Source organism: Ochotona princeps, chromosome 2 (assembly GCF_030435755.1).
Source record: "Ochotona princeps isolate mOchPri1 chromosome 2, mOchPri1.hap1, whole genome shotgun sequence".
Classification (NCBI taxonomy): Eukaryota; Metazoa; Chordata; class Mammalia; order Lagomorpha; family Ochotonidae; genus Ochotona; species Ochotona princeps.
Window position 1 is genome coordinate 79,606,379 of NC_080833.1, and position 24,603 is coordinate 79,630,981.

Consider the following 24,603-nt stretch of genomic DNA (forward strand, 5'->3'; position numbering starts at 1 on the left):
CCTTTGGGTATCCTTGGAGAACAAGAACACAGGGCTGGCCCAGCACACACACACACACACCCATAAACAGACTCTAGGCGCTCCAGGCTCCAAAACCCAAATCCACACCCTTCCTCTGCATGCCACTCCTTAATGTCGACTTTCTCTTTTTTTGTTTTTCCCTTCCCAGAAGAGCTACTTGAAAGACCAGGCTACACTATTCTCCACTAGCACAAGTTCCACAGGCTACTGAACCTCTTGAATTCTGGCCTTTATTCACACTTGCCCCTGAAAATGGTCTCCCCCAGCCACTGGCCACCTCTCACCTGCCAGATGCAATATTGGGCTGTTAGTCATGCTCAAAGCTATGCCCTCTGAGATTTCAGCTACTCTGCTCCCTCCCACTCTCTTGTACCCCCACTGAGCTACCCTTTTCCCTTCCCCGATTCCTTCACTCACTCTTTCCTGTCCATCCTTTCAACACAGGTTTTTCCCAGGATTCAGGTCTTGGTCTTCTTGGCTGTCTTTCTGTCTTTAGCAGATGTTCATGGCTGACCAACCCCTGAGCGCATCCTCCTTCTGTTGGAGAGTTCTCCAGGTAGGGAGCCTACCCGGCCTGGATGCCTCCTCTCCCAGCTTCCTTCACAGCAAAGGTATGCACATGCACCCCAGTCCTGACAACCTGCTGCAGTTGAAGCCCATCTTTGAATGGGAGACCAGGCTCAAACTGGCACAGCCTGGAGGGCTCCATTCTGATCCTGATGGGGACAGCACCAGGCCTACCCTCTGCTTTCCACAAAGAGTTTTCTCTTACATTCACACTATTTTAAAAAAAATGCTTATTTATTTTCATCTACTTTGAAAGGCAGAGAGAACTTCTATCTCTTGTTTCATGCCTACAATGCCTGCTATATCCAGGCTGAAGCCAGAAGTTCTTCATCCAGATCCTCCACGCACAGGGGTGGCAGAGGCCTAGGCACTGCAGCCATCATTTGCTGCCTCCCAGATTGCATTATTAGGAAGTTGCATTGGATATGGAGGTGCCAGGATACAAACTGGCACTCCAACCTGGGATTCAGGTGTGTTGTAAGCAGCAGCTTAACATGCTGCACCACAACAATCACCCTTCCCCTGCTCCCTCCAGCCTCCACAAGGAACAGATCACAGCATCTTGTGTGCGGTCTCTGGTGTCCTCTCTACCTTGTGTTGCTGACCAAATCTCCTACCTATCTTTAGATTCTGTCGCCTTCCCTGAGTGCCAACACCACTCTGCTAGCTAATGTTCTCATTACTACCCAGCTGCACTATCAAAGGCACTTCCTCACGAATTTTTCTGTCTTCTGCTCCTTCCCTTCTAGCTAATTGGCTCTGCTGCCAGACTGGTCTTTCCCTAATGTAAATCAGATTTTGCCATGCCCATGCAGAAAGTTCCTCTACAAGGGACTTGTACAATGGCTCAACTGGCTAATCCTCAGCGTGCAAATGCCAATATCCCATATGAGCCCCAGTTTGTGTCCTGACTGCTTCACTTCCCATCCAGCTCCTGCCTTACGATCTGGCAACAAAGCATATTCCAATGCCTTGGAACCCTGTACACACATGGGATACCCAGAAGAAGCTCCTGGCTCCTGGCTCCTGGCTCCAGATCAGCTCGGCTCCGGCCGCTGCAGGAATTTGAAGAGTACAAATGGAAGATCTTTCTCTGTCTCCTTCTTTTTGTAAAATCTGCCTTTCCTGAGGGCAGCAAGCATGGCTATACATGGCTACACACACTGCACTAGCACGGGTGTGCACTGGGATGATGGAGCGACAGATTGGGCTTGACTCCAACTCCTACTGGTACTCATGAGAGCCAGTTTGGGTATAGAACAGAACAGATTAAGTCTTGACTCCCACTGAATTATGTGAAAGCTTTATATTGGCTCAGACCAGGTAGTGCTGCTCTGCAACGACCAACAATAAGAACCAGAATGGGTGTGGCCAGTTGAGCAAGGCTACTATTTTTGTCAGAACAGGAGGTGCACAAAGTCAAACTGGGCCAATGATCCACTGGTGTGAGAATTGGCACTGGGAAGAGACTTGATGGAGGAGCTTGGGAAACTCCTTCATTGGAACACAGCCCCTGCAGGTAAGCAAAAGAAGCAAGGCAAGGAGCAGCCCAGACCATGCCAGGTTACAGTACCCACCAACATACATGTGGGTCAGGTCTGGAGACAGACCAGTCAGGGCCAGCATATAACACCCACTGGCAGATCTGAGAACCAGGACAGGCGGCAGGAGGAGCCAGATCAGGCTGCAACACCAGCCAGTTCACATTAGGACTGGGACAGCAATCAGGCTGGGCTAGGATACAGCATCCACTGTAGGCTGCAGTACTCACCAACAGGAGCTGGAACAGGGGGCAGACTAGAGTAGGCCAGGCGGAGCAGTAAGTCTTCGTACACTGAGTCATGCCAGCCTGGGCCCAGCAGGGGCTGGGTATGAATGAGTCCCAGGGACAGGAGACCTGATAGGGCTCTGGTAACTTGGCTCAGGTCATGGGCCCACCTGTGTGATGGGGGTTGGGTTCCTGAGCCCCGGGGACAGGGGAACTGGTGGAGTATGGGTCGATTGGCCCAAATCCTGGGGCCCACGTTCTAGGTGGGTGTTGGTTTCGTGAACCCCAAGGGTGGGGGATCTGGCGTGGCTTGGGTCTCCTGGCCCAGGTACTTGGACTTGCCTGAAGAACATGCCCTACTTAATGAAAAAGGTGGAGCACTGCACACAGGCTCTGTTGTAAAAGGAGAATAAGGCAACACATTTGTTGCTGTAGCAGAAGAACAGAACTAACTGGACAACTACCCCAAACAATGACAGCAAAAAAATCTCAGTGAATGGAGTCAATGGACATTGGGAGGGTGACATCATCCTCAGATCGGTGAAGTCAGTAGCATTTCAGAATTATCCAAGCCAGTTGGGCAGGACCCTCGGAATATGTACACATCAAGACTCTGGGTTGATAGGAGGTGACAGTTCGTCATCCCTGGATACAGGGAAGTGTAGAAAGTTGTGACTTGTTTCCCCCTTTGTTTCTCCCCTTCCCCCAGGAACAACAAGAAGAAATAGCAACTTTGAAAGTAGTGAATTCACCCAATTTTTCCTAAACTTCAATCCCTCCCACCCTGATCAATCATGTAATCATTATTTTAAAAATATAAAATAAAATCTCCCTTTCCAATAAAAATAATTGGTAAAAGAAAGCTCCTCACTGCTGTAGGGATACCTCTGAGTCCTGGAGATGACTTTCATGTTCCCTCACCCAGCACAGCCCTGGGCATGCCATGCTCTAACCACACCTAACAGGTTGGTGTCCTGCATAATGTCACAATGAGTTCCATCTCCAAGCCTTTGCTCACTGTGATCCTGGAGCTCCCCGCTTGCCCCAGGCTCATGCCTGCGCTCACAGCATGGACTCCTCAACAGCTACTGGTCCCGAAAGCCCTGCCTGGGGTGAAATAGACCTTACCTTTAGACAACAAAAATGCCTGGCTCCCTGGGTTCCACCTCCAGTGTCCCTGGAATAAGCAGGACCCTGCCTGCTCCCTTTCCTTCTGCCTGTTCTACCACCTATTATTATTATTACTATTATTATTATTTTGGAAAGTCAGATATACAGAGAGGAGGAGAATCAGAGGGGAACATCTTCCATCCAATGATTCACTCCCGAAGTGGCTGCGACGTGATCCAAAGCCAGGAGCTCGGAGCCACGTCTGGGTCTCCCACGTGGGTACAGGGTCCCAAGGCTTTGGCCCATTCTCAACTGCCTTCCCAGGTCACGAGCAGGGAGCTGGATGGGAAGCGGGGGGCTCCGAGGATTAGAACTGGTGCCCATATGGGATCCCGGCGTGTGTGAGGCAAGGATTTTAGCTGTTAGACCACTATGCCGGGCCCAACACCTTTTATTAACATCTCTCTTTAACACCTATTTGACTCCCATCGAATGCCTGCTCAGTGTCAGGTGCTGAGCTAGGCCCTAGCATTGAGCAGTCCTCGGTCATTGCCTGTAACCATGGTGCACACAGCCAGCTGCATGCCTTCTGTGTGGGGCCAACTTGCATGCCTGAATTCCACTCCAGCTCCCCACTCCTCCTCTCCTTCACTGGAATGCACTCACTTCCTTCACTCCCCACTCAAGGAAGGCTGCATCCTTAATGCCATATCCTTTCCTGCTTTAATCTGCATGATCCACAACTCCAGCATCTACCCAACCCCAGAAATCATTTCCTCTTAGATGCCCCTTTGCTGTGCTGACTTCACCCTTTGGATCAGATACCACCTCTACCTCTTCCTCCTTTTTTTTTCTTTTCTCTCTCTCTCTCTCTCTCTCTCTCTCTCTCTCTCACTTAAGATTTACTTATTTAATTAAAAGACAGAGTGAGATAGAGACATGGAGACAGAATCTTCCATCACTGGCTCATTCTCCCAAAACGCCTTCAATAACCAAGGCTGGGCCAAGCCAAAGCCAAGAGCCAGTATCTCCATTTGGATCTCCCACACGGGTGGCAGGGACCCTTAGGTAAGCACTTGGGGCTTCCCATGCACATCTGCATAAATGCGGCAGGAAGCAGAAGCAAGACTTGAACCCAGGCACTCCAATATGGGATAAAGGCATCCCAAGCCCTGGCTAAACCCACTAGACCACAACACCCCAGCCCTCCTTGACTGGTGTTTATTTGTTTACTTGTTTGAGAGGAGGAGACAGAGAAAGTACTGCCATCCTCTGGATCATTTCTCAAATGCTTAAAGTCAGAAGCAAGGAACTTAATCCAGGTCTCAAACATGGGTGGCAAGGACCCAATAATGTGTGATGTCACCAGTGCCTCCTGGGTTCATTAGCAGGAAGCTGGAACTAGGAGTGGGGCCAGGTATGAAGCCCAAACTCTCTAATGTGGAATGTGTGCATCTTAACCAAGGTCTTAGTTACTCAGACAAATGTCCCTCCCCTCCCACACCCCGGCCTGTCCATGTCACTTCAGGCTGGACCTTGGGTGGCCACACTTACTGATCTGTGATTTTAACTCTGCTTCTGGTTAGAAAAGAAAACCCCTTTGATTCTCATCCCTCTCGGGCTCACATCCGAACACCATCACTCCTTCCTCTCCCTGTGGGTCCCTGCATGGCCTGCTATTGATGACACATCCTTCTTCCCACACGACTCTCCATGCCTGGCTAAGGTCTGTCCTCCCTTCAGACCTCCTATAGAGGTCCCTGTCCTACCCTCGTGTTTTCACAGGTTCTCTGTGACACATGCTCACATCTTTGTTAGCATTTACCCAATTCCATGGCAATTCTCTCTTTTATGCATGACTCTAAGTAGCACAAAGCTGGAACTGTGGCTTAAAACATCATTGTATCCCTTGTACCTGGTTCCAGCTGTGACATACCGTAGAATATAATACAGACAGTCCACAAAAGGAGAAAAACCAAACCCTACAGTGAGTTCATAGCCCTAAAATTAGATTTCCTTTAAAACTTTTCCATTTCTATTAATGACATACAGGTATTTGTGCAAGGAAGGGGATAAATGAATCTCAATGCTATTCTAGTCCTGGATTCTCAATCTTTTTTCACTTCCCTGCTTCCTTCTCCTCAGTGGAATGCTGACCAATGTTTAATAATTAGTTCTCCAGGAGGAAAGCCCTATGTTGTAGTGTTTGCTCACTTCTGTGGTCTAAGTATTCTTTCTATGGCTTATTTCAGGCTGCTGACATGACACCACCGAAGGCGGAGATAAGGGGAGGTGTGCACAACGGACTCTGGGAGCTGATCAGGGCAATTCCTGCACCCTGGGGCTATCACTCCTCACTTTCAATCCTCTCCCAGTGCAACTATTGCTACTCAGTGCTTCCAGACTTTGCGTCTCACCACATCCGTCCTTCCTCTGCGCTTTCATGGTATTAGTTTCTTGGGGGCTGCTGGTGGCCCCGAAACAACACGTATTGATTTTCTTCAATTCTGGAGGACAGAAGACTGGATCAGCCTCACTGTCCAGAATCACAGTGTCATGGGGTCACACACTGCCCCCAACCTCCCCGATGGGTTCTGACAGGCAGTTTGTCCCCTTGCCTCCCCCAGATTCTGGAAACTGCTGGAATGCCTTTTGTGGCTGCATTGCTCCAAACATAAAGGACCCACACAGATAATCTGGGACATGTCACCCCATTTCATGATCTTTATCATAATCAATTGAAAAAGACCTCCATCATTGCCCAAGGTAACATTAATAGGGTCCAGGAATTTGGGGGATCATTATTGGGTCTTCACATTATTGGGGGATCATTATTGGGTGCATGTGTGAGTGTGTGTTTTAAGTGCCTAAGGGGAAGGACCATTTAGCCAGCATCCTTCCTTAGAGTACTTTGCTTTGATATCTGGCTTGTCTTCTGAGTTAGGGTTCCTGCTACTGCAGAGCCTGGGAGAAAGCAGGTAAGGTGGCTCAGTATGTGGGGCCCTAGCATCCGTGTTGGAGGCCTGAACTGCGTCCCTGGTTAGTGGGCATTCAGAGAGTGCACCAGTCCATGGGCGCTGACTCTGTCTCTCAAACAAATAAAACAGGAAAAAAAAAGGTGGGGGGCTACAGCTTCATTCATCAGGTTGCCCATAAATGCCATGTGAGCCCAAATGAGAGCCACTGTTGGCTCTCACCAGTGTACCCAGAGCTTTCCTCAGCTGCTCTGGTCTGTTTGGTTTAGTTCAGATGACCTCTCATCCATGAATAATTGCAATTTCCTGATGTTAATCTTTTGACTCATAGCACAGAATAGGCTTAGTTTGCAAAGAAGATAAACATGAAGTTATTTTAATGGTTAAGTAACCTACTAGATAGAATGACAGAGTCTATGTTAGGGGTGGGTAAGGATGGGTAGGGATGGGTAGGGATGGGTAACTCAGCCCTACCTGAAGCAAATCAGAGGATGGGAATCTCCCCATCCTGCCTCTCAAATAATTAAAAAGCACTTTAAAATAGAAATCATGAATAAGGTAAAAGGGAACAGACTATGTTAATGCAATCTTCAGAGTGTACATTTCAACAGATGGGAGGCCCATTGTGGTGCAGTGGGTTAGGCTGCTATTGCAACACTGGCACCCCATATCATCATGCCAGTTTGAGTCCTAGCTGCTCCTCTTCCTGTCTAGCGTCCTGCTAATGCACCTGGCATGGCAGCAGGTGCTATAGCTCAAGGACTCGGGCTCTTGGCACCCATGTGGGAGACTAGACTGGATTTCCTGGATCCTGGTTTTGGTCTGGTCCAACACTTGACTGTTGCAGTCATTAGGGGAGTAAACCAGCAGTTGGAAGAGCTCTCCGTCTGTCTCTGTCTGTCCCTCTGTGCCACTCTGTGTTTCAGAGAAAGAAAAGAAGAAAGATTGGTTTTTCCTTTTTTAGATTTTTTTTTCTTTGTCACCTTGAAAGGTAGAATAGCAAGGAGACAGGCAGAGGCACACAGAAAGAACAAAATGAGCTTCCATCTACTGGCTGCCAGACTGAATCCAGGAGTCCAGAACTCCATCTGGATCTCCCATGTGGGTTTCAAGGGTTCAAGCACTTCAGCCATCATCTGCTGTCTTCCAGGATGCATTAGCAGGAAGCTGGACTGAAACCACAATGGATGGAACTTGGACCCAGGCACTCTGATATGGGATGCAGGCATCACAATCAGTGGCCTAACCCGCCATACACAATGCCCATCCTCTCAAGATTTCTGGAATCAGATCTTCTGACAGCTTCTTGGAAGTTGTGTCCACATGCTACAAGCTGGCCTCACTTTAAGAGAACTCAGTTTCATAGAAACTAAAATTAATTGAAACAGGAAGTGAATTTCCACATGAGTCTTCTACCAGGAAATGCCTCACTCTCACATCACTCCTGAGTCCATTTAAAATAGACTTAATGTTCAAATGCCCTAATTCTTATTCACCAAATCAAGAACATAAATATGTAAAGCCAGCTGCACCTGGACAGACTTAGATACTTCCCATTCTTCTGTATCTTCATTCTCAGCATTTATTTGTGCATTCAGTAATTGGTTTAAATTTGATTATGACTTGGCTTTCCCTGTTTTGATCGAAATGTCTCAGCTTCAAGATATGCGATACGTGGAAGTTCCCTTTTCTTGATAGGAGGCACCACTATTAGTCTCCTTTGAAGAAATTTGTACTTCAATGGAGTAAAGGTTATTCTTCCAACTTGCCTTTGATATTTGGCACTGGCCCAAGGAATCTAAAATTAGCTGCCTTTAGAATCCAGGTGTGGCTAAGTGGAAGCACTTCAGTTCACCTCAGGAAGTGCCAGAAGTTGTTGGAACTGTCAGTAGAGTTCTGGTCAAACTGCTTCCTTCACAAAGCCCATGGGTGGGGCTGCCTCCTTCTGCAAGGAACTGGAGACCTCTGCATTTTGGAGGGACCAGTGGGACAGCTCAGGAACCAGCCTTTCTGGGTCTGTTTCCATACCCACCAAACAAGGTCACGTGACCTTTACTGCCTCCCTCTCAGGGTTTGGTGAAGACTGAGTGAGTGAACTTTTGAAGTTATAAAGCATTCTGCAAACCTGAGATATTACACTTCCCTACAGTCGCTATTACAGAATTCAACTGTGTCTACAAATGTCCTTAACACTCCTCCCACTCAGAAATGCCCTCTCTTCCAACACAGGCAACCAATCTTAGAGACTTTAACCCACAGAATACACCAAACTCTTTCTATATGTATGTATATACATATATATATAAACTATATTTGCTTATTTATTTGAAAGACAGAGCAACAGAGAGAGAGACAGAGAGAGATATTTCATCTGCTGCTTCATTCTCCAAATAGTTGCAACAGCCAGAGCTGGGCCGAGCTGATGTCAGAAGCCAGAAACTCCATCCTGTTTTCCCACCTGGGTAGGGGTACTTGGATCATCCTCCACTACCTTCCCAGGTACACTAACAGGAAGCTGGATTAGAAGCGGAGCAGTCAAGATTGGAACATGCACTCTGATATGGATGCCAACCACCCAAATGGTGACTAACTTGCTGCCCCTGCAGCTTCTTACCTGATGCCAGGTAAGAAAGGAGATTCTGCTCCTATTTCTCATAGGGCACTTGCTTCAGAAAAACTCAAGGCACTGGGTTAGAAGTCCAAGAGTCCTGAGACAGTCATGTGGAGAAGCCACATGGCGATGCTGGCATTCCCAACCTGCACATCCCTCCCAGGCCAGGTACCAGCCCCGCTAGTGAAGAGCTTTCAGTAACTCTAGGTGCCAATGGCCAAGATAGCTTTCTCCCCAGTGGACACCCCAGCAGGCATTGTGGGAGAACCAGGAGCCATCCTGGCAGTGTTGTTTCTGAATTCCTGAGCCACAGCATCTGTCAGCAAAATAAAGAACTGATAAAAATTGTGCTATAGAATTTCAAGCATTTACTGTTATCCTGATAAGCTAACACATTAAATGTTTTGAAAGATTATGTTTTCCACTAGTGATGTGTTTATTGTAATGTTGCAGTAGTAATCAAATCTCATGCTTAGTGTTGGTGGCCACAGCATCTGCTGGAACATCTGCTGGCGCAGTGGCAGCATTGTCTTCTCCCTTCATCCCGAGCAGAACTCAATGAGGAAGTCACAGAAACTGCAGATGGCAGAGGTAGCCACTTCCGCAGGGTCCACGGGGAGCAAGTAGCAGGGCCAGGCCTGGAACCTGGGACTGAACTGACTGCACAATCCACCCCTAAACTGCAACCACTTCCCAAGCGGCAGGTGATGTCCAGGCCTCTAACCCACACCTTTCCTGTATGGCTTCACTTTTCTGTTAGTTTCTTCTGAAGCCTCTTCTCCCCTCCCTTACCTTTGCATTTTATAATTCCTTTCTTTGAGAAAATAATAATTTTGTATGGGAGGCAGAGACAGGCAAAGAGCTCCCATCTGCTGGTTAGCTCTCCAAAGTCACCAGCAGCTGGGGCTGCATCAGGCTGTAGTTGAGAGCCATGAACTCAATCTGGGTCTCCCACATGAGTGGTAAGCATTCTGGTCCTTGAGCCTTAACCAGCTGCCTCTCAGGATGTGAGTTCACAAGCAGTTGGAAGCAGGAGCAGAACCAGGCCTCAAAGCCAGGCACTCTGGTACACAGGTACCAGAAGCTGCATTTCAACAGCTATGCCAGACAGTTCCCTTTGTTTGTGTGAGGTGCAATGAAACTTCTGCATTTTCTGCCTTGCTCAACCTTGTGCCTGCTAGCATGCTGGCCTGGTATCACCAGGGGTCTGCCAGATCCTGGCAACCAGGCATCTGTCACTGCTAAGCCTGAAGCAACAGTGCAGCCACACCTCAGAGACCCTGCTTTGCCTCAGTTCCAAGCCAAGTCCAATAAAATTAGTTGGTTCTTTTTTCCCTAAGCTGCAGGGAGTAACTATCAAATAATTCACAGACCAACTCATTCACACAGGTGACCCTTTGCTCCTGGATACCATAGCTGTCAGCACATTAGTGACCAATTATCTAAAAGATTCCCCACATGTTGATACTCTCACCTAGCCCTTGTGGACTGCTGGCCTCGGGACTGCAACTGCATATGAGCGTATGATACTCTGCCTGCTGTCCTGGAAAGCCCTCCCAAGTCTGGAGGGGCCAGTTTTGGCTTTGCCACGGTCATAGCTCTCCAATATGAAGGTCTACCCACGCTCTCTGGCTGTCTGCGTGTGCCCTTGAACATCTTGTAGGTCAGCACTCAGAATGTGCCTCTTTGCTGTGCACCTGAAGATCTGCTTTGGCTTTTCACATGTATTCTCTAAGCAGGACCACCTGCACACTCAGTTCATCCAGCTGTCACGAAGCCTGAACCTCAGGAACAGCCTGTTGGCAACAGACCGCCCCCTTCTAAAAGCAGACCCAGTGGAAGTTGCGCACTAACTCCTCCACGCAAAACTGTCACTAGCACAGAGGAGCTCTTCCCGCTGGTGTCCATTCCACACCCTTTGATTGAGATGTTCAGCTTGACCTAGCCCTGGAGTTCATCTTCAGGGGAGCCAGGAAATCTCTTCCTACTCTTTATTTGCAGAGTGATTTAAACACAGAACATTTTCACGTTCATCAGTTGGACTAGGTTCAGTGTCAAGCAACTTTGAAGTACATCCTGATGGGTGTCAAGCCTTCAATGTCAGCATCTGAGGGGATGTTGGATGAGGTCTCTCACTGGCTTCCAGAAGGTTAGTTCTTGGCAGTGAAATCACATTGACTTCTCTCTCTCTGCTGTGTCTGTCTTCTTGGCTTTGTCTAGTCAGATAGCCATTTTGCCAAATTTCCACTATTTTTAGGTACACAGCCATCCATACACCTCATAGTATTATTCCATTCTATCTCTGTGTGGATCTATAGAATAGGGAGCCCAAAGCAGTGACTGCCCAAGAATGCATGAATCTTGTTTCCTGCAACTGCATTCCCTGAGCACCCACTAACTACCACAGCTGGTCACTGGGGTTCTTTTTAAGGTAAACATCAGGGTACTTTACTGTTGGCTTAAATCTGAAGACATTTTGCAGAAAAGAATGGGTTAAAAAATGCTTCTACAGCTTTACTGCCTCTCCCCTAACACACACGCACACACACACACACACACACACACACACACACATGCACACCCTCGAGCTCTATCCACCTAGATTAGGCCTTGACTGTGAGTAAGATGCTGCACCCAGGGAGTGGCCCTTGGCAGGCCAGAGTGTGTTGTCCAGGCTGTCCCATGGTTCACTGCACCACTCATTGTCCTTGAAATCCACAGACTTTTCACCCACTGGTAAAAGTGTTTTTCAAAGTGCTTATTGAATTTGAAACTGAACAGCCATTTGTAGGGTGACTCTTACACTCCTTCAGTCAAAGAAATGAATCTTCTGGCTTTGTGCATGTGAAGTCTTGGCTCAGGGTACACGGGCCCCATGGAATTCTGCCCTGTGCTTGCAAACATTTGGAAAACAACTGCTTAGTCAGCCTTCCGGGAAGCACACGCCTGCGCCCTTCTGTCTTCCTCAGCTTTGGTTTTGTCAACACAGGGATCACAGAGATCTCGTTCTAAATCTCAGGCTGCTTTTGTCCCTTGACAAGATGCAGCACAATGAGATAACACATGATGACATTGTGGTTAATGGTGGAGATCCCTGCACTTCATCTTTCTGGAGGGCTTCTGTTTTGATCATGTGACCCACAGAACACAGCCCAGAGGTGAAGGTGAGCCAGCCCTTGTTCTTATCACCATTATACAGAGGAAGAATCACAAATTGATATAGGGCAAATGTGTGTTTGTATGCATTCATGCAGAAGGAAGGAGATATTTAATCATTACCTGAGATAACATTTGATGACAGGGACTTTTCCCTCACTTTATTTCTGTTTCTTGTTCTATCTGAGGTTATTTGCCATCACACTGGCTTCAGGTCTCAAATGGGGGCTGGGAATCCCCACAAACAGGAGCCAGCTTGCTGTTGAAGTTCACCTACCCTCTGACAAGTAGGAGAAGAGAGAGTGTGTCTCCGGTTACATGGACTGCATGGCCCTCCCCTCAGTCTCTGACAACAGAGGTGACAAAATGCATGACGCTGACCATCAGGATTTTAAAGCTAAAGCTATGCGTAAACAGGACCAAAAGAAGCTGCTTTCTTTCTTTCTTCTTCTTTTTTTTTTTTTTTAAGATTTATTTGCTTGATTTTTACTGGAAAGTTGGATTTTACAGAGAGAAGGAGACAGAGAGAAAAGATCTTCCATCCGCTGGTCCAACCCTCATAAGTGGCTGCAGCAGTTAGAGCTGAACCGATGTGAAGTCAGGAGCCAGGAGCTTCTTCCATGTCTCCCACACAAGTGCAGGGTCCCAAGGCCTTGGGCCATCCTCCACTGCTTTCCTAGGCCACAAACAGGGAGTTAGAAGGGAAGTGGAACAGCTGGGATACCAACTGGTGCCCATATGGGATCCCAGAACATGCATGGCAAGGATTTTAGCCATTAGGCTACTGTGCCGGACATAGAAGCTGCTTTCTAATTGCATGGAGTAGTCCAGAATTGTCTGTGTTCCCCCTTCAGTGTTAGTGCCCATAGCATGGATTCTTCCTCTTCTAGGAAAGAATGGCTGGCTCAGGATCATTTCAGAGTTGTTTTCAGGGTGTTCATTCTTAACCTCCCCAAATACCACCTGGGACAAGCACCACCACTGGTCCAATAACCAACCCTGCTGCTCCCAAGTGAGACAGGAGTCCAGCTCTGCAGAGGACTCTGGTGGCTAGAGGTACATGTGGGAAATGAGCCCACCAGCTAACAGGGAGAGCCCACCACTTGCTCTGTGTTACACAAGCTCCTGTAAACTTCACATTTCCTTCTTCCTAGGCCCTGACATCTTTTGGGAAAAGGTGACAAGTAAATGCTAATTTTCCAAATCGAAACTGTTATGAAACGAGGACCTCTGGGAGCTACTGGGGGTCAATCCAACTAGGCTGCAGTTCCCCTCTGGTATATGTGAGAGCAGAGTGTATGGTAGGTAGGGTTAGGCTGCAGCATCCGTTGGTTTACATATGAGATGGGGCTGGAGAAAGAACTGACCAGTTGACTGCAATCACCCATGTGTGTAGGCTGATGTGGGTGTTGGACTGAGCTGTATCCCACACTGGCTGGCACACACAGGAGTCAGGTTAAAGTCACCTCTGGCAAGGTTCTTTGGCGACTCCCCCAAACTAGATCACTGGACTCAGAACTCCAGCCACGGTGAAAATCACAGGATCTATGGTCTGACTGTGCAATGCATGTGTCAGAACTGGGTCTCCATGGTTGCTGAGGCCTGTGCAGTGGACAGAATGCCCAGATGCTCATGGGGGACATGACAACTAGTTCATTGAGGCCTGCAGAGGATGTCTAGTACCATGGAGGGCAGATAAATTAGACAGCTCCTCCGGACAAGTATCTGGGTAAATCCAGATGGACTGTGCCAGCCAATGTACCTTGAAAAGATTTCCTCAACCTTGGAACAATGAAATCAACAGCATCTCAGAACTATCAAAGCCATTTAAGCAGTATCCTCAGAACATGCTCCATATTAGGGATTCTGGGATAACATTGGGTGGCCTTTCCCTTTCCTGGGTACTGATGTGGTTGCGTTGCTGGGAGTGGCCTTCTCCTCTTCTCTCTCCACTTTCCTCAGATACCAGAAGAATGAAAAGGAGATTGGAGGCAGTTGTGTCATCCACTTTCTCCCATTCCTCAACCATCCCCACCCTGATTGGTGGTCCACATGGGCATGCACCCTCTCAACTGTGTAAATATCACACACAAAAAAATAATTTACTATTTAAAAATAAAAGTAAATTAAAATTAAAAAATGTTTTTTAAACAAAAACCCTAACAGAAACTGAAGGGCTCAGTCAGTTCCTCAGACGCAGTATGCCATTTGGGCAGGAAGTGGGTCTGAACTCCCTGTTCCTGCTCCATAAGGTGCACTCCAGGGAATGCCCGGAGACAGCCTCTGGAAAGGATCGACCCAACTCCTGGTACCAACATCACCCAGGGCATTGCTTTGCCAACAAGTCCCTGGGATATCCCTGCAGCTGCTGTGCCAAGTGCTATGGAAAAGTTAGACCCAAATGTGAGGGTGACTGGCCTTACAAAATTGACACCCTGGGCTTCTAGGATTGCCTGGAACAGGAGAGTGGGTGATACTGAGCTGAAATTTGCCCCTTTGAGACTGAGATGGGCTGGGAGGATCCGCAGGCTCGTCCTGTGACAAGCTGCACTTCCAGCCTAGCCCTGGCTGAAGAAGTTGTTGTGGGTTGGGCTCTATCCCAGGCCTATTGGGCCAGTGAGCACATCTGGCCTCTGGGTTCCCTGAGAAGATTTACGTGCAAGGGTTGTACTTGGCTGTGCTCTTGGGAATAACACGTGAAAGGAAGAGAAAGGTGGCGCCCAGACACAGGGTTGTACTGTAGCAGGTTCCAGGGACTGCAACCCATCCTCAGAGAGCTCTGGAGCCAAGTTTGTCCCACACAAATATCCTTCATGGAGGCAAGGGTGAGACCTTTGTTCCAATCATGGACCTAGGGCGCAGTTGTCCTGGGGTAGGGGGAAAATCTTGGGCCAGGGCTAGGGACATTGCCCAGGGGTGGAAGAGGGGCAATTCTCCACATCCAGGAGAACAGGTGCCTGCCTTCTGAGAGGAGATGTGGGCAGCACTGTCCTGCATCCATTCCTGCCTGAAACCAGAGGAGGACGTCAGTGACCTCCAGTCCCTGATGCTGCAGGTCACACTGGCCTGACATACTGGGAGACAGGCCAGGGGATGAGAGCAGGATTTCTATGCACATTGTCAGAGGTCAGAAGAGAAGGAGAATCACCTGGGGTCTTAGGGCAGATCAGGAGGTACATGGCTGTCATCTTTAGGATCTGCTGCAATTCAAAGAGGAGAGTTTAGCCCAGGACAAGAACATGTGTGGGAAGGGCCAGCACCTTGAAGTAGCAGGCTAAGCATCCACCTATGGTGCCAGCATCCCACATGGATGCTGGTTCAAGTCCTGGTTGCTCTACTTCCCATCCAGTTTCCTACTTGTGGCCTGGGAAAGCAGTAGGGGGCCTTGGTCACCTATACCCATGTGGGAGACCTTGAAGCTCCTGGCTCCTGACTTCAGATCAGCTCAGCTCTGGCCATTGTGGCCACTCGGAGAGTGAACCAGTGGTTGCAAGGTCTCTTTCAGTCTCTCCTTCCTTCTCCTTCTATAACTCTGCCTTTCCAAATAAATAAATAAACAAATAAATCTTTTAAAAAAGAAAAAGAAAGTTTTAGCATAAGCCAGGTTTTAATATGCCTTCCCTAGATTCCCAAGGGCAACTGTAACCTGACTCTGTTTTGGGCTTCCTGGCAGGTATCATTTTTTCAATTATGGCAGGCTGGTGGGGCGTCCACAAGGAGACTATCCAACAAACACCCTTGGGACCTGGAAATGCTGAGCAAAGCCAAGGGTGAGGTCTGCCAGCCACCATGTTCCCCTTTGGTTCTCAGCCATCTCTCCACCCCCTGGACAGCAATGTCACAGATTTCTGTTTTTCCCCATCTCATTTGGCCAGAAGAGTAGTGAGTGGTGGCTGAGGAGCAGCTGTTAGAAAATGGAATGGGCCCACAATGCTCTCAGATGCAGGCAGGTAAACTGAGGAAGTGATGTGTGTGACCCAGTTCAGGGACTGCAGCCCATCCCCAGAGAGTTCTAGAGCCAAGTTTGTCCCACACAGATGTCTTTAATGGAGGCAAGGGAGAGACCATTATGCCTTTCAGCAACACTATTCCACAGAACCAGCATCATCCCCCTAACTAGCCTGTTGCACACGGGCTGATGCAAGCCATAGCCTGCGGCACAGTTAGCCAGCCCCGTGTAACAGGGTTTAAAGTGTGACCAAGGGTGAAAGATTACCCCACTGCTCTGCAAAGGCCTCTGCCCCCAACAAACAGCCATATGATAACAGGAAGGCGCCCAAAGCTAAGCCCAGTATAAACAGCTAAAGTCTTTCTTTCACTGCCTCTTATGAAAAAGAGAGAGGTTAACCCTCTGCTGGTCAGCACATTTTCAAAGGGACACCAGCCAAGAGCAACATGGCTCCACTCTCAGCGGGGCACCCAGCAGGGACAGGAGGGACAGGCCAGGCCATGGTGGCATCTGGGTGTGTCGCCAAGCAGGCTCCTGTAGGAACCCAAGGAAGCAACCAAGGGATCCCAGAGCACCCTCAAGAACCTTGTGAGCAACTTTCAGTTTTCCAAGTCAAACACTTCAATGATCAAATGGCAAATATGTATTGAGAACCCACCAGGTGTCAAGCACCACACTGAATTATTCAAGGGAAGCAAGGAAAATGCCTGTTGTCAACTTATTTGGAGGGAGAAGCAGAATATACAAGAGAGAAATCAGCAACAGTGGTCATGAATGTGCCAGCAAATAGCACACAGTAGAGACCGCGAAGGTCCGGGGTTAGAACAGATCAGTGAGTGGGTCAGTAGATCAGGAAAGGCTTCCTGGAGGAGGGGGAATGTGAACTGGATGTAGAAGCATGGATTGGATTTAGGCAGGAGTAAAGAGGGTGACCCAGGTTGAAGCATCTGACACAGTGTTTAGTATCTATTAGGTCATTCATAAGCATATAACAAATGAATGAATATATGTGGACCACAATAAGAAAGATTTCAATCAGATAGGCCAGCTAGGACAGAAAGTATGTGTGTGGGTGTTGGTGGGTGCAGGGGTTACACAGGAAGATTAGAATCAGAAGTCTTGAGGTATATGACTTTGATCTCTGATTTTCAATAGGGCTCATCCTCCCTTGTGGCTGGCCGGAAGGAGGAGGGGATGAAAGAGACTAAGAAAGACTAAGGGGACATTGTGAGGGATAAGGCGGAGGGGAGAGGAAGGCATCTAAGCTGGGGAATGGCTGGTGCTGGGGACAACCTAGCTGATAAGGCGAGGAAGTTCTGATATCAGAAGACTTGGGGTGAGAAGCAAGGCGGGTGTCTTCCAGGCATGATGGAAACATCATGACAGGTGCTTCACTCCGGGGGAGCAGAAAACAAGGGACAGGAATGAGCGACCTTATGGAAACAGCTAAGGAGGGTCAAACTGGATGCTGTTGTACTTGCATTAGATTTAGTTGCAAACAATAGGAACTCATACAAAAGCGCTCTGGAAGGAAATGGATTATATTAGCTGTGCAGCTGGAACACATCTAGGGGCAGGAGACTGTCCTCTAGAAAGACCCCAGTTCAAGGCCAGGGGGATCCTTGAGTCCCCATACCCTGAAACACTATCCAATGGGAGTTCTCACCTGCTTCCGCTGATGAAGTGCTGTCAGTCAGCTCAGGCTCTCGCCAAGCTGAACCATCCCGAGACCATCTGCAGCCTAGACCTGCTCAGAGGTGAGGCTGAGCAGCACATTGGGTTCCCAGAGATGACCCTGCAACCTCCGCCCTGACATGAACCCTTGGCTCTCTTTGTAGCCAAGGCCCCTTATTTTCTGGCTCTTGCCCACCTTTCTCTCTTGGACTCAGCCATTTGCACTCACCCACATGTGATCTTGACTCTCCTAGGGATCTGCTGGTAAATGGCCAACTTGGCTCTCTGGAAAATAAAGGCCTGATAGGCAGCAGCAATTGCCCATCTCTCCTGGCTGACTTCCAGCCATGAACATGACATGAGGCAGCCCATGTTTGCCTCATGCCCAGGAGCTGGGATTCTCAAGCGATACTTCTCCCCTCCCCCTCAGTGCTCAAGGACACCGAGACCCTCCCACCCTGCCTTTCTCAGCCTGCCCTCAGGACTCCACGTGCAGAACCTGGTCAGTCCTTAGCCATAAATGCATTCATCACTTCCACATAAATCCTGCCATGTCCTTTATTATTGCTATCATTATTTTGTGTAACGATAAGAACACTTAATTAACGTAAGATCTCCCTTTGTAGAAAGTGATGAGTAGGGATTGGTGTTATGGCTCAGCAGCTTAAGCTGCCACTTATGACACCAGCAGCCCATCTCAGAGAGTGGAGTGCAGCTTTGAGTCTTGGCTGCTCTGTTTCCCCTCTGCCTCCATGCTAGGTGACAGTGGACGGCCAGAGTGCTTGGGTCTCTGCCACCAGCAGGGGAGCCCCAATGTTCTGGGCTCCTAGCTTCAGCCTGACCCAGTCCAGGTCTTTGTCACCATTTGGGGAGTGAAAACAATGAACATAAGATCTTTCTCTCTGTCTCTGTCACTCTGTCTTTCAAACAAACAAACAAATATTAGAGAACATATTGAGTGCTCAATGTAGTGTTGACTATAAGCACTATCGGGGTAGAAGATTTCTAGAACTCATAGGAAATTTGTACCCTTTGGTCACCAACTCCACATTTACCCAGGCCCTTGGCAACCAAGATCCTTCTCTCTCTTTCCTTGCTTCAAGTGAGTAGCGTCTTTAAAAGCAATTTAAAACCCAGCATAAAGCCTAGTGGCTAAATCCTTATCTTGCAAGCACCAGGATCCCATATAGGTGCCCGTTTGGTGTCCCTGCTGCTCTACTTCCCATCCAGCTCCCTGCTTGTGGTCTGGGAAAGCAGTCGAGGATGTCCTAAAGTCTTGGGACCTGTACCCACATGGGAAACCTGGAAGAAGCTTCTGGTTCCTGGCTTCGAATTGGCTCAGCTCTGACTGTTGCAGCCACTTGGGGAGTGAACCAGCAAATGGAGAATCTCTCTGTCTCTCCTTCTTTCTCTGTAAATCTGCCTTTCCAATAAAAATAAGTAAATAGATTGAAAAAAAAAAAACCAATTTAAAATGCCAGTTCACAGAAGAGTCCAGCAGAATGACAGTCAGTTACCGCAGCTAGGCTCTGTCTTCAGAACAGCCATCAGGCAGCATGGTTGATCCCTCCAGCACATTAAAGTACTTCAGGGAAGTGAAGGCTGACACCAGAAAGATGTGTGTGTGTATGTATGTATTTGTGCAGAGGAGCTGGGGCTCACTGCTTTGGGCAGCCTCAGAGATGATGCTGTCAATGTCTGCCCTGCAGAGAGGTTAGAGTGCCCAGTAGTGGGCAGCGGTTCCTCTTTGCAGGTGCATCTGCCCGGAGGATGAGTCCTCCCTCAGGTAACATGCCCATGGGGCTCCCCTGCTGCCGATTGGCTGCCGTCTGTCCAGAGCTAGAGTCGCTGCCTGTCCACGCTAGGCTCCAGCCTGCACCTTTTTTGAGGGCTCTTTCTGATTATTTAATTGACCACAGGATCGCCTCCATTTTGATAGTATCAGCCCTAATCTTGTCATGATAAACCAATTGTGCTGGATCTTTTTAAGTCTATCAGAGATTTCCAAGGAATTTAGTTCAGATCTTTGGCTGGAACCAATTCACTAAGCTCCCAAGAAATGGAATGTGCTTTAAGTTCCAAGACTTTGAAACAAAGACACATAGACAAAGCTTTTTTAAAAATCCAGAACAAAGGCTGTCTTGTACAGATTGTCAGAAAGAAAACGCTTAGGACAGACTTTATATAGCCATAAGGTTAGGGAATGGGGCAGGATACTCATTCTAAATGGCATTGAAACAGCCAACATGTCACTGTTTTTGAAGCAGTCGACTGATTTTGAATCTGGTATGGAACTATCAAGACCCAGCTTAAACACAATAACTAAAGTTATTGGTTACTCGGCAGGGTGGGGACTGGGCAGAAGTCAGACCAGGCTGGGAAAAAGTTGTTGTTATGTAAGAATGAATACCTTTTGGATTTTAAGCCATAGGAATGTATTGCCCCTTTTGCACAGATTTTTTTAAATCCATGTACAGTTTTATTCATTCTATTAAATTGAAAAATAAATGTTAATATTCAAAATAACTTCAGTGGGGCAGGGCTTCTAAAATTAGAGACAAGTTACTAGGGGGAGCTTCTCTAGGAAAGGAGAACAGTGTGTATCAAAGGGTGCTGAGCCTCCTGCTTTGTGCTCTGCCATGGTCCATACCCAAGGCTTTGTGGATGTGTACTCAGGGAGCATCAGCATGCTGTGCTAGGACTCAGTGGCAAAGCAGCAGCTGCTGGTCAGGCTGCACTGTGAGAGTCCACAGCTACCACAGGGACCTGTGGCCCTATTTGCAGAATGCGACTGGAGGATAGCCAGAACCCTGCCCAAAACACCATGTGTTGTGCTTGTGTGTGTGTGTGTGTGTGTGTGTGTGTGTGAGACAGAGAGAGAGAGACAGACAGACAGACAGACAGAAATGGAGGGCAACAGCCACAAAAATGGGTGTGCAGGGGCCAACACTGTGGCACAACACATTAAACCACTGCTTGCAAGGCCGAATTCCTTGTTGGAATGCTGCAAACCCTGGCTGGTCTGCTTCTAATCTAGCTCCCTGCTAATGCACCTGGGAAAGTAGCATAGAAGGGCCCAAGTGTTTAGGCCTCTGCCACCAGATGGAGACCCAGATGGAGTTCTTGGATTGGTCCAGCCCTGGCTGTTATGGTTATTTGGGAAATATATCAGGAAATGAAAGATTCATTCTCTCTCTCTCTTTCTGTCTCTCTCTCATAAATAAGTGACTTATATACATAAGTAAAAATATCTGTGTAGGTAGAAGGAAACAGAGAACCCCATGCCAATGGATGAGACAAGCAAATAGAAAATTGTACCCTGGTAGGTTTTGGCTGTGGAGTATGGCTGAAAATCCATACAGCCAATGTGGGCAAACCAGGGAGGCACTGGCTGCCTGGAGCTGAGCTGGACAAACATCTTCAGGAGAATTCCAGGAACAACCTCATCACCCGTCAGTTAAAGAGGGGAATTTGTGGGACTTTGGTACAACAGGGGAAGTTCAAACCAGAGCTGAGAGTGTGATATAGCTTCCCAGGGGGAGAGAATGCCTAAATAAAGAAGGAACTGTGTAGAGGACAAAAGTTGAATTAAATAGACAGCAGTGATGAGATATTTGATTTCACCAATGTAGCCATCCTGGGGCCCTGTGGGGAAGGAGAGATACGGCGGCCTGGTAGGAAGAACTGCCGGAAGGGATCTTTGGGGCCTCTGTTTGGTAGGATTGGGTATCAGGCAGCCTCAGGGACAAACGTGGCCAGATATGGGAGAGACACAGGTGTCCCTCCAGCCATGGGGTTCACCTCTCATCCCCAGGAGATACAGTCTGTAGCAGGTTGCTCTCAAGCGATCTGAAAAGTCACAGAGGAGGAAAGCAATCTCTTTTAGCTCTGAGGCCATCTCTCCCATTTTACTCAAAGACAGCAGGCAGCAAGAAAGACCGGAGCTCTGAGGGTAGCCACACAGGTCCCCAGGGGCCTTGGCACGCTGGCTGGAAAAGGGCCTGTGACATCCAGGGATCTGTGGAGGAAGGTCAGAATGCATGTACTTCCAAGTCAGGCCAGGGAGCTGGCTCTATAATTTGCTACCCCCAGGGGAGGAGACAGAATGAGCTGCAGACTATATAACTTCCCGAAAAGCACAGCTGGTGAGCACACCCACACTGCTGGGCTGTAACTCCCTGAACTAATTAAAAGGCAGAGCAAGGAGACTGTCTGCACCACTGGCTAAGCATCCCTTGGGGGAAATGTGTTTACGGTGTTGCAAACCCAGGGTTCCCTCTTCACATCCAAGAGCCAAGTCAGACACTGGGGAATTACAAATTTAGGACTGGTGAGTGTAGGGATGTGTAAGTGGTTGTGTGAGTCATGGGTGGGGTGGGTAAGAACTAGGGCAGAGAATTGTCCTGTGGTGGAGATAACCCAGGAAGGCTGCAGATCGCCCTTGACGACAGACAAAAGGCAAAGCATCAGCTACAGTTAGTGTAGCCCTTGGGGGGCTGGAGATCGGGACCATCCTCCAACATACAACAGTGGCATTTAGCATTTCCATCTCAGGAAGCAGTTTTGCTCTCTAAGTTTAAACAAAGATTGAGTTTAGCCTTTCCAAGAGCCAGAGGAACAGGCCAAAGCCCTTCCCAGAGGGTCTTACTGTGTTGGGAACCTATGAAAAGAAAAATTCTTTGAATTCTCTCCATGTCAGATCTGGAGAATCCCCTGCTGCAGCAAGCCTATAGCACTTTGCTGACTGGATTAGGAGGTCCTCCCCCCCCAATCCCGCACCCTACCACCGAGGGAATCCCATTGGCAGGCTGCCCTCAACAGTCCCTCCTACCTTGTGGGCCACTGGGAGAAGTATTTGATGAGGGTGTTGGAGTGTAGCTGAGTTACAGGATGTCAGACAAAAGCCCTAACACCCAGTGAGAGGACAGAGTCAACTTGCTTCCACCCCTTTCCCCAGGTAGGGCCCTGTTGGACAATGAATGCTCTCCAGGAATGGCAAAGGATTACGCTGTTCAGGCTGAGGAGGAAGAAAGGAGAAAAGCTTTTGAGCAAGATACTGGGGGAGGGAAGAGTGGCTCAACAGTTCCTTGACCCAGACATTACTGGCAATCAATCCCAAGTCCTTGGCCAAGAAAATTTTAAGTTGAGAGGCACTGCCCACATGGGATCCTGGCGCTTGCAAGGGGGAGGATTTAGTCAACTGAACTATTCTTCAGGGACTCAGACATATCTTTTATTGCTACTATGTTCCCCCCTCCTGACCAGATTCTGTAGCCAGGTGTTGGGAGAGAAAGGCATCACATCTATAGGATGGGTTTAACTTAGCAGCATCCCTGTGGATATATGGGGGTAGGATTTACCCATCCCCAGAGATAAAGAAATGAATGATTGAATGGGTTATTAACAATTGGTCCAGATCGGATAGACAGGACTGAGGGCTGTAGGATGCAGCTCTCCCTGCATCCCATACTTTAGAGTGCTAACCATGTGTCAAGACCACAGACAGCAGCACAGCAGCACAGCAGCACCACAGGGGCGCACACATCTCCATTTAGCTCTTCTACATCAGCATTGTTGCCTCTCCATGTTCACACCTCCCCGGGGCCCTCTGTGGAAGCTCTGAGGAACCTGAAGGCTGGGCCGAGAGAAGTCTGGATATCACTGTGCTCGGGACACCTTTAGCGCCAGGCTTCACTTCCAAGATCAGCGCATATCCAATACTGCAGATACCAGGTAATGCTTATTGAACACTTACTATACCTATGTACTGTGCTCTCATTTTAGCCTTACAACAAGCTTAGAAGTAAAGGTACTAGTGTTGTAGTATAGTATGCTAAGCTGACACCTGCAAAGCAGGCTCATTCCAAATGAGCACCAGTTCAAGTCCTGGTTGTTCCACTTTTAATCAAGCTTCCCACTGATGGACTGGAAAGCAGCAGCAGGTAGTCCAAGTACTTGGGCTCCTGCCACCTATGTGGGAGACCCAGATGGAGCCCCTGGCTCCAGGCTGTGGCCTGCTCTAGCCCTATGGCCACTGTGGCCACTGGGGAAATGAACTAGTGGATGGAATATCTCTCTGTAACTCTGCCTTTCAAACAAATAAATAAATATAATAAACTGTAACTTTAAAAGAAGACACACAAGTTGATGAGGTTAATGCTATCACTAAATCAATTGAATTGATAAATACCTTGATGCAGTTAGGGTGCTGGTACAGGTTAGCTGCTATTTACAATGCCAGCATCCCAAATGAACATTGGTTTGAATCCTGGCTGCTCCACTTCCAATTCTGCTTCTTGCTAAAGTGCTTGGGAAAGAACTGAAAGATGGCCTCAGTGTTTGGGCCTCTGCCACCCACATAGAGGACCTGGATGGGATTACAAGACCCCGGCTTTAGCCTGGCCCAGCCATGGCTGCTATGGGCTATTTGGGGAGTAAGCCAGCAGATGGAAGATCTCTTTCTCTCTCAGTCTCTTTCTCCACTCTGCCTTTCAAATAAATAAATAAATCTTAAGAAAAAGTCACAGATTTTTAGAGTGGCCAGGGACCTGTACATACTAGCAGCCAACTTCTACAGGAACTTCAATATGATTTCACTCCACACAAGATTGATTCCCCTCACATTTCTGAGATGGTGTTGAGATCTTTTGGCTCAAGACTTCTTCAGATTACCAGGTGGCCTTCACTCTGTGCAACACACAGAGGGACCCACCAGAGCCCGACACCATCCCCTCCAAAGCTGCTGCCTCAGTGGCACCAAGGCTCCCTGCAC

General features: G+C 48.3%; 1 long non-coding RNA gene across 1 annotated transcript in view; it reads right to left on the minus strand.

Moving 5' to 3' along the window:
• Positions 1–660: 660 nt before the first annotated feature.
• The window catches only part of LOC131479588 (uncharacterized), a 37,994-nt gene continuing 14,051 nt past the window's right edge, over positions 661–24,603 (minus strand). The window contains exon 3 of the long non-coding RNA XR_009244992.1: positions 661–737. This is a non-coding gene — a long non-coding RNA (uncharacterized LOC131479588). The remainder of the gene's footprint in view (positions 738–24,603) is intronic.